At 36.8% G+C, this 10,626-nt stretch overlaps 1 pseudogene; it reads right to left on the reverse strand.

Annotated features, from left to right (window-relative positions):
* Positions 1–467: 467 nt before the first annotated feature.
* LOC120225134 lies at positions 468–567 on the reverse strand (annotated as a pseudogene).
* Positions 568–10,626: the final 10,059 nt, after the last annotated feature.

Below are 10,626 nucleotides of genomic sequence, written 5' to 3' on the forward strand. Positions count from 1 at the left end.
AAACACATTGAGGTCAAGGTTTCAGGAGCCTTTTACCTTTGTGTCTCTGATTTCTAGCGCAGTTTCTGACAAATGAAAGGAACTCAATAGATTTTCTAGGGATTAATGTATTCTTTACAGGAGACGCAGATATTTAAGACTCATTGAAAAATTTACATTTTAGTGCCAATGAAGGTTTGAGAAGCAGAATCATTTAGGATATGTTAGAAAGAGTATTAGGATTCTTGTAGACTTGGATATGTATACCTCCTTACTACATCCTCTACGCAATTTAAGGCTTTGAAGATAGTATTCCTTTTCATCACTTGTCAGAATCAATCTTGGCAATAACCTAGTAGTGAGTATTTTAAGCAACAAAAACAAAGTGGATGCTTAAGATCAAACTAATAATGTGGCCCCTAGAGGTTGAGAGGAAGGGATCATTCAGTTTATGCCACACCTGGCTTCCTTTATACTTTTCAAAATATAACAACTGAGAACAGTCATATTTGTATATCATCCTTGAGTAAGGTGATGCCAATCTTCTCTGTATTGTTCCAATTTTAGTGTATGTGCTGCCAAAGTGACCATGAGAACAGTCATGTTAGTACAAAGCACTCCTGATCCTAATGAGGTTTAATGATTTATTGTAAATTAAATAGCATTGCATGAAAATTCTGGAAAGTATAAAGGACAACTCTTAATCAACATACCAATAATATAGACTTTGCATGTGAGAGGAGGAGGAATTAATTTAGATTTCTCATACTGTTATAGTCCAAAGTGAACAAGTTTCCATCAGACCTACACTTTATTGAGATGAAATCTATATAACAAAAACTTGCCATTTTAAAGAGCAAAATTTAATGGCTTTAGTACATTCATAATGTTGATAAACTATCACCTCAATCTAGTTCCAGAAATCTTTTATGGTCCAGAAGAGACCTCATGTCCATTAAGCGGTCACTCACCATTCCATTCTTCCTGTCTCCCAGTTTCTATGAACCACTAATCTACTTTCTGTCACAACAGATTCACCTATTCTGGACATTTAGTATAAAGGGAGTTAACCAATACGTGAACTTTTGTTTCTACTTCTTTCATTTACCATAATGTTTTTGAGGTTTATCAACATTGTAGCATGTATCACTACTTTATTCCTTTTCATCAATGAATAATATTCAATTATATGGATATACCACTTTCTGTTTATCCATTTGACAGTTGACAGCCATTTGAGTTGTTTACTCATTTTGGCTATCGTGAAAATTCACTAGGAGCATTCATGTATGAATATCTATTTGAACATATGTTTTCAAATATCTGGGACATAGAACTAAAAGTGGAACTGCTGAGTCTACATGTAACTTTGGGAGGAACTGCCAAACCAGTTTACCACAGTGGTTTCACCATTTTACATTCCCACAAGCATGTATGAAGGTTCTATTTTCTCCACATCCTAGTTAACAACACTTGTTACTTTCTACTGTTGTTATTATTATTGTCATTGTCATCATAGTGGATATGAATTAATGTGTCGATATGGTATTGATTTACATTTCCTTAATGACTAATATGCTTTCCATGTGTTTATTGCCCACTTGTATATTTTTAGGCAAATATCTACTCAAGTTGTTTGTCCACCTTTAGTTGTGTTGTCTTTTTGTTGTTGAGTTTTAAGAGTTCTTTATATATTATAGATGCTAGACTCATCAGCTATATGATTTGTACATATTTTCTCCTATTCCATAGGTTATCTTTTCACTTTTTTTAAACCAAGTGAAGTGTGATTTTTATTTTTTAAACAGTGATCAGTTGGTATATTGATGTATGCATGCAGGGCATCACATATTCAGTTATTTGTGTATTTGTTCATTCAGTCAACATTTATTTAGCATCAACTATATGTGTTTATATAGTCTATGGAAAATAACCAGCTTTTAAGAACCAAGAGTAAATACAGGACAAAGTTTCATACATTATTTTTCTTTGTTGCATTGGTACAAATAGAATAAGGTAATTGTCATTATTTTTAATTGGCAATATCTTTTCACTTAATACTGTCCTTTGATGCACAAAATTTTATAATTTTAAGGAAATGCAATTTATCTATTTTTTGCTTCTGTTACGTATGCTTTGGGTGTCTTGTCTGGGAATCCAATGCCAAATCCATGGTCATGAAAATATACTTCTGTGTTTCATTCTAAGAGTTTTATAGTTTTAGCTCTAACATTTATGTTTTAATCCATTTGAGTTATTTTTTGTATCTGGCATGAGATACAATAAGATTTTATTTTGTAATGTTTATTTATTTTTGAGAGAGAGAGACAGAGACAGAGCTTGAACATGGGAAGGGCAGAGACAGGGGAGACAGAATTGGAAGCAGGTTCCAGGCTCTCAGCTGTCAGCACAGAGCCCAACACGGGGCTCAAACTCACAAACCATGAGATCATAACCTGAGCCGAAGTGGGACGCTCAACTGACTGAGCCACCCAGGCATACAATAAAACTTTATTATTGTGCATAGGCATATCCATTAGTTAAAGACAGTATTTTTTTCCTACCCTTGTCAAAAACCAAGTGGCCATAAATATGTGGGATTATTGCTGTACTCTCAACTCTCTTCTATTCATCTATATGTCTATTCTTACACCAGTGCCACACTGTTTTGGTTACATTGTAGTAATAATCTTTGTAGTAAGTTTTGAAATCAGGAAGCATGGATTTTCCAACTTTGTTCTTTCTCAGGATTATTTTGAATATTTTGTCTCATTTGCAATTCCATGTGAATTTTTGGATTGGGTTTTCAATTTCTGCAAAACTTCTGGGGTTTTAAGAGGGATTACATTGACTCTGTAGATCCCTTGGATAGTATTGCCATATTAACGATATTATACCCTTGAAGTCATAAATATAGGGTGTCTTTCCCTTTGTCTTGGTCTTTAAATAATTTCACCAGTTTTTTGTTGTTTTGAGTGTGCATGTCTTACATTTCTTTGGTTAAATTTATTCTTAGGTATTTTGTTTGATTATTTTAATGTTGTTGCAAGTAGAATTTCTCCCCCAATTTCCTGTCAGATGGTTTAGATCTAATATATAGAAATACAACTGATATTTGTGGATCAATTATTCCTTTACTTTTAATTTTTTAATGTTTATTTAGTTTTGTGAGAGGGAGAGAGAGAGACAAAGTGTGAGCAAGGGAGGAATAGAGAGAGAGGGAGACACATATCTGTGGCAGGCACCAGGCTCTGAGCTGTCAGCAGAGAACCCGACTTGGAGCTCAAACCCACGAGCTGTGAGATCATGACCAGAGCTGACATCAGACACTTAACTGACTGAGCCACCCAGGTGCCCCTTATTCCTTTACTTTTAAAACCAGTGCTATATAAGTAACTGGTCTTCAGTTCACCAAGACAATGTTCAGCTAAAAGATAGTAACTGTATTCTCACCTGCCAGTGATTAATCTGCCTCATACAGAATACTTAGATTTTCATCATGCACACATAATTAAATGGCTAAATTATAGGTAAATGTCAGAACTCAAAGATTTTAAATGTGTGCACATACCATAAGCACTCTTCAAAAGTATGGTAATACAAATAATGAATATTCATCTTAAGATTAGAAGACAGATAAATTTTACTGAAGATCTCTAAAGTTTAGAATTTGCTTTCCATATAGCAACTAATAACCAGTTATCAAATCCCCTTTTGAAAAAAAGTTAGCCCTATCATCCTCAACGGGGAAAAACTGAGAGCTTTCTGGCTGAGATCAGGAACACGACAGGGATGTCCACTTTCACCACTGCTATTTAACATAATGCTAGAAATCCTAGCATCAGCCATCAGACAACAAAAAGAAATCAAAGGCATCAGAATTGGCAAAGTCAAACTTTCACTTTTCACAGACGACATGATACGCTACATAGAAAACCTGACAGACTCCACCAGAAGCCTACTAGACCTGATCCAAGAAGTCAGCAAAGTTGCAGGGTACAAAATCAACATACAGAAATCGGTTGCATTTTTATACATCAATAATGAAGCAACGGAAAGAGAAATCAAGAAACTGACCCCATTCACAATTACACATAAAACCATAAAATACCTAGGAATAAACCTAACCAAGGATATAAAACATCTGTATGCTGAAAACTATAGAAAACTTATGAAGGAAATTGAAGAAGACACAAACAAACGGAAAAACATTCCATGCTCATGGATTGGAAGAATAAATATAGTTAAAATGTCATTACTACCCAAAGCAATCTACACATTCAATGCAATCCCAATCAAAATTGCACCAGCATAATTCTCAAAACTAGAACAAACTATCCTAAAATGTGTATGGAACCACAAAAGACCCCGAATAGCCAAAGTAATAATGAAAAAAAAAACCAAAACAGGAGGAATCACCATCCCAGACTTTAACCTCTACTACAAAGCTGTCATCATCAAGACAGTATGGTATTGGCACAAAAACAAACACACAAAACAATGGAATAGAATTGAGAACTCAGAATTGGACCCAAAAATATACAGCCAACTAATCTTTGACAATGCAGAAAAGAGTATCCAATGGAAAAAAGACAGCCTCTTTAACAGGTGGTGCTGGGAAAACTGGACAGCAACATGCAGGAGAATGAAACTAGATCATTTTCTCACACCATACACAAAAATAAAGTCAAAATGGATAAAGGACCTGAATTTGAGACAGGAAGCCATCAACACCCTAGAGGAGAAAGCAGGAAACAACCTCTTTGACCTCAACTGCAATAATTTCTTACTCGACACATCCCCAAAAGCAAAAGAATCAAGAGCAAACATAAACTATTGGGACCTCATCAAGATTAAAAGCTTCTGCACGGCAAAGGAAACAATCTACAAAACTAATAGGCAACCAACAGAATAGGAAAAGATAGTTGCAAATGACATATCAGATAAAGGGTTAATATCCAAAATCTATAAGGAACTCACCAAACTCTACACCTGAAAAACAAACAAACCAGTGAAGAAATGGGCAGAAAACATGAACAGACATTTCTCTAAAGAGGACATCCAGATGGCCGACAGACCCATGAAAGGATTCTCAGAATCCCTCCTTATCAGGGAAATACAAATCAAAACCACATTGAGATACCACCTCATGCCAGTCAGAGTGGTTAAAATGAGCAAATCAGAGGACTCTACATGCTGGTGAGGATGTGGAAAAACGGGCACCCTCCTACCCTGTTGGTGGGAATGGAAACTGGTGCAGCCCCTCTGGAATATAGTGTGGAAGTTCCTCAAAAAATTAACACTAGAACTCCCCTATGAAGCAGCAATAGCACTGTTAGGAATTTACCCAAGAGATAGAGGAGTGCTGATGCATAGGAGCACATGTACCCCAATGTTCATAGCAGCACTCTCAACAATAGCCAAATCATGGAAAGAGCCTAAGTGTCCATCCACGGACAAATGGATCAAGAAGATGTGGTTTATCTATACGATGGAATACCACATGGCGATGAGAAAGAATGTAATCTGGCCATGTGTAGTAACATGGATGGACCTTGAGGGTGTTATGCTGAGTGAAATAAGTCAGGCAGAGAAGGACAAATACTATATGTTTGCACGTATAGGAGGATTAGGAGGAACTTAACGGAGGACCATGGGGGAGAAGAAGGGGGGAAATGGAGGGGGAGAGGGAGAGAGGCAAACCATGAGAGACTCTTGAATGCTGAGAACAAACTGAGGCCTGATTGGTGTTTGGAGGGAGGGGGGAGATGGGCATGGAGGAGGGCACTTGTGGGGATGAGCACTGGGTGTTTTATGGAAACCAACTTGACAATAAACTATTTGGAAGAAGAAGAAGAAGAAGAAGAAGAAGAAGAAGAAGAAGAAGAAGAAGAAAAGAAGTTAGTTCTTAAAAGAAGGAAGTTAACCCAATTAGAGTAGCTCATCCTCTCATAAAAAATGTAAGGTCCTCATTTAAAAAAAAAAAAAAGTAGTTGCAAAGTCATTCATATGTACACAGACCTTTGTCATAGAGATGACAACCACAAAGCATGCAGTAGTAGGAAAAAGTCAAAACTGCCTGGGTGGCTCAGTAGGTTAAGCACCTGACTTAGGCTCTGGTTATGGTCTTGCGGTTCATGAGTTAGAGCCATGCATAGGGCCCTGTGCTGACAGCTGGGAGCTTGGAGCCTGCTTTGGCTTCTGTGTCTCCCTCTCTCTCTACTCCTCCCCCACTTGCTCTCTGTCTCTGTCTCTCTCTCAGAAATAAATAAACATTAAAACTTCCCCACACGGCTGGCCATTTCCTGCATAATCTAGTCTATAACTACCTTCTTGCCATTTTTTACATCACAATCACTAGAACATGTCATGCTCGTCCTTGCCTAGAGATTTTTACACATATTCGTCTTGCTACCTGCAATATTCTCCCTGACCCTTCTTTATCTAGCTAGCATCTTTTTATCCTTTATCTGTCTCTTAAACATTCCTTCCTCAAGGCTATATTTATGTACTCTATACTAGGATAAACTCCCCGGCTGCGTGCTCCCATAGCACTGTGTCAATCCCCTAGTATTTCGTTCATCATATGTTATTGTAATCACATATTTATTGCCTGTCTCTGCCAGTAAACTACAAGCTCCATGAGGTCAAACACTAAATATGTCTGGTGCACTGATTTATACCCAATTTCTAGAACACCATGTTGAATAAACAAATAAATGAATGGTACGGTTATATAAGTTTATTTATATTACTTATTTTTTTATTTACTCAAAAATATATTTTAAAAAATTTAATGTTTTTATTTATTCTTGAGAGAGAGAGAGGGACGCCTGGGTGGCTAAGTCGGTTGGGCGTCCGACTTCGGCTCAGGTCATGATCTCCCAGTTCATGCGTTCGAGCCTTGTGTCGGGCTCGTGTTGACAGCTCAGAGCCTGGAGCCAGCTTCAGATTCTGTGTCTCCCTCCTTCTCTGCCTCTCCCCTGCTCATGCTCATGCTCTGTCTCTCTGTCTCATTCTCTCTCTCTCAGAAATAAATAAACATGAAAAAAAATTAAAAAGAGAGAGAGACAGAGCGCAAGTAGGGGAAGGGGCAGATTGAGGGGGAGACACAAAATCTGAAGCAGGTTCCAGGCTCTGACCTGTCTGCACGTAGCAGGATTCTCACATAGAGAGTCATGACACCTAGGCTTTTCTTTCCAGGAAGCAACTTTATTCAGGCTGGCACAACTCAGTTGGGTTCGTACCTGAAGACCTGAGCCCCAAACGCCATGTGGTGTAGTTTTGTATATTTTTTCTATTTTTTTGTCTCTCATATATGGTAACACACAAACATGAAGTCTCATCAAGTAGTCTCATGTTACAAGGTCCTGAGGAATAGCCAGTTTGCCTTGAGGGTTTTTTTTTTACCCTTTATATTCCTTAGGGAAGGGACTCTGTCAGAAGCACAGAGCCCCAAGCGGGGTTTGAACTCATGAACCACGAGACCATGATCTGAGCCAAAGTTGGATACTTAACCGACTGAGCTACCCAGGTGCCCCAAAAAGAATTTCCGATGAACAATAACCTCACATGCATAATCGCTAGTTGAGAGCTCAGAGACTCAGGTTTATTAAGCACCATTGTTACATATAATTTGGTAGTAGCAGAGGTGTTTGTTTCCCCTAAGCACTTTGTCCAATGACTTGGAACCCAAAAATAAAAGAGCTCAAAAGAAAGGTTCACAAATTGAAAATCAAACCCATTTAAAACCTAAATTTCCACAAGGCACCACACATTGCACACAGAATGAGCATTCCAAATAAACCCTCTACAACTTTGGGAGGTACCTCAAAGGCTAATTTCTGATGAGTCTCTAATGACTCGGAGCCAACCTCAGGTCAGAGGACAAGTTGCCACCTTGATTTCCCCACATGGGAGTAAATACTTTCCCAGAAACATCCATGTTAGAAAAAGACTCAGTATCCCACTTCTTTTCTGATCTAAAACATAGGAATGCTTTTCTCAAGTTTCTTTTTAGATAGGCAAACTCAAGATTTCTAAGTGAGATTTGAGAGGAAAAAAAAGCATTGCTCATTTCCCATTGATATTAGCTCAGTTTCATATGACTTTGACAAAAACCACTGAGAGTTTTCAATTCAAGTTTTAGGAGGTAAGAAGGCCCCCCCCCCCCTTTTTTTTTGTTTTTTTGCTTGGCACTTGAAAAATCATTTTAAGCATTTATAACAATCTCCCTCACTGGGAGACTCTATACAGATACAGATAAAGAATGCATCATAAAGTGCTTTAGGGGAAAATATTACTGTCATTGCCATTCTTTTCCTGTGTAAAAAATAAATTTTGATTACAGCTGCAGTGTTTATCTACTGGCTTCTGGATTTCCATAAATCTAGCTGTAAACACTTTACTGTTGGTGAGCATACCTGGAAAGTTTGCAACCCACTTTATTCCTTTCCTCATAAAAGTATATTTAAGAAGAGCATACATTCTGAGATTATTGTGCAGGCACTAAGAAAACTTTAAAATAATAGCTATATTCTAATAAATGAGATGTGAATAATGTAGCCAAATGTAATATCAAGGAACACTGTTACAGACAGACTTCAGAAAACATAATTTTTACCCTTTTGAAGTGTTTCATCAAGTCAAGGTATTCTCAGGAGATGTAAGGAGAGAATCAAGTCAGTGCTTTAGTGTCTGACTTACATGGTTAGAAGAAAGAGGATATAAGATTTAGTAAAGAGGCAGAGGTAAGGAAGGAACTAATGGATATTTTAGTTGAAAAAGAAAGTTAAAGCTATGTTTGAGCAATCTGATTTTTCTACACTGAATATTAAATTTTATTTCTTTATATCCCAGGACTTTATAGATTAGGCATAAACATGCAGAGGAAATCACAGCAGTGCTTTTTTGAGGTTCTTCAAAAAAATTAAAAACAGAACTACCCTATGACCCAGCAATCATACTACTAGGTATTAATCCAAAGGATCCAAAACTGATGATTTGAAAGGTACATGCACCTCAATGTTTATAGCAACATTAACAATAGCCAAATTATGGAGAGAGTCCAGTGTCTATCAACTGATGTATGGATAAGGAAGATGTAGTATCTACCTATCTATGTATCTCTCTCTCTCTCTCTCAGTCTCTCCCTCTCTCTCTCTCTATATATATATATATATGTACGTATATATGTATATATATATGTACATGTATATATACACACACACACACACACACACAATGGAGTATTACTCGGTGGTCAAAAAGAATGAAATCTTGCCATTTGCAGCAATGTGGATGGAACTAGAGTGTATTATGCTAAGCGAAATAATTCAGGCATAGAAAGACAGATATCATATGATTTCACTCATGTGTGGAATTTAAGAAACACAACAGATGAACATATGGGAATGGAAGGAAAAATAAGATTAAAAAAAAGAGGAAGACAAACCATAAGAGACTCTTAAATATAGAGAACATACTGAGGGTTGCTGGAGGGGGATGGGGAACTAGATGGGTGATGGGCATTAAGGAGGGCAGTTGGAATGAGCACTGGCTGTCATATGTAAGTGATGAATCACTGTGTTCTACTCCTGAAACCAACACTCCACTGTATGTTAACTAACTTGAATTTGAATAAATAAATTTAAATTTAAAAAAACAATGCTTTGACTCCTATGGTTTATTGTGACTATGTTTATTCACCCTTATTTTCATAAGGGTTAAGATAAGTGTCCAAATTATTGGCCGAGTGGATAGCAAGCAGTAGGAAAGAATAAAGTGAGTGGGAACTAAAGAAGGAAAAAGGAAGAAAGGAGAAAAGACTGAGGAGATAAAATCAGGAAAGGAGAAAATAATCAGAAACTATTTTTTTCATACCCTATTCTGAAGTGATAAGTGTTATCATGAACTTCCTACTCTGATACCAGATTGCTGTTTTGGTTATTTGTTTGGCAGTAAAATTTACAAACAAAACAAAACAAAACTTTCCTTTATACTGACTCTGCTAGCCATTGTTAATTCCCTTTCCTCAACTTTTCACACAAGACTATGGGAATCAATCTTATAGCCAACCCTACACCTAATGGGAAATCATACAGTAAATGATTCTAGAGAGATTATTGTTGTTAAAATGTATTATACCAGATTCCCAAAGTTATACTATAACAATATACTGTAATGTATGATGTCAAATTCTGAACAGATATATATCTGAACCATTTGATCAATTTCATAATTTATCTCATGTATACTTAAGAATTTATTCTTCACTTATCTGAATCTGAAATTTTCATTAACTTTCTATAAAATGGAGTTAGAGTGGCTAAAGCCTCCTAACATTATGCCAGAGTCAGAGGTTGTGCTCAGTATTTCCCAGGGTGTGTGAGAAACACATTTTATGTGAAGATGTATCATATTGTCCAGCATAGGAAACAATCAATAAAGTGAAAATGCAACCTATCTATGCTTTGGGAAAAAGGGGTAAATATTCAAAATACATAAGGAACCTCTACTTGATAGCAAAAACAAACGAACACTCAATAAGAGGCAAAGGTCTTGAATAAACATTTCTCCAAGGATAAAATGCAAATGGCCAATAGGTATATGAAAAGGTGCTCAACACCTTTATCATGGAAATGCAAA

The sequence above is a fragment of the Hyaena hyaena genome, unplaced genomic scaffold, assembly GCF_003009895.1.
Source record: "Hyaena hyaena isolate Hyena2069 unplaced genomic scaffold, ASM300989v1 scaffold_1333, whole genome shotgun sequence".
In the NCBI taxonomy this organism is placed as follows: domain Eukaryota; kingdom Metazoa; phylum Chordata; class Mammalia; order Carnivora; family Hyaenidae; genus Hyaena; species Hyaena hyaena.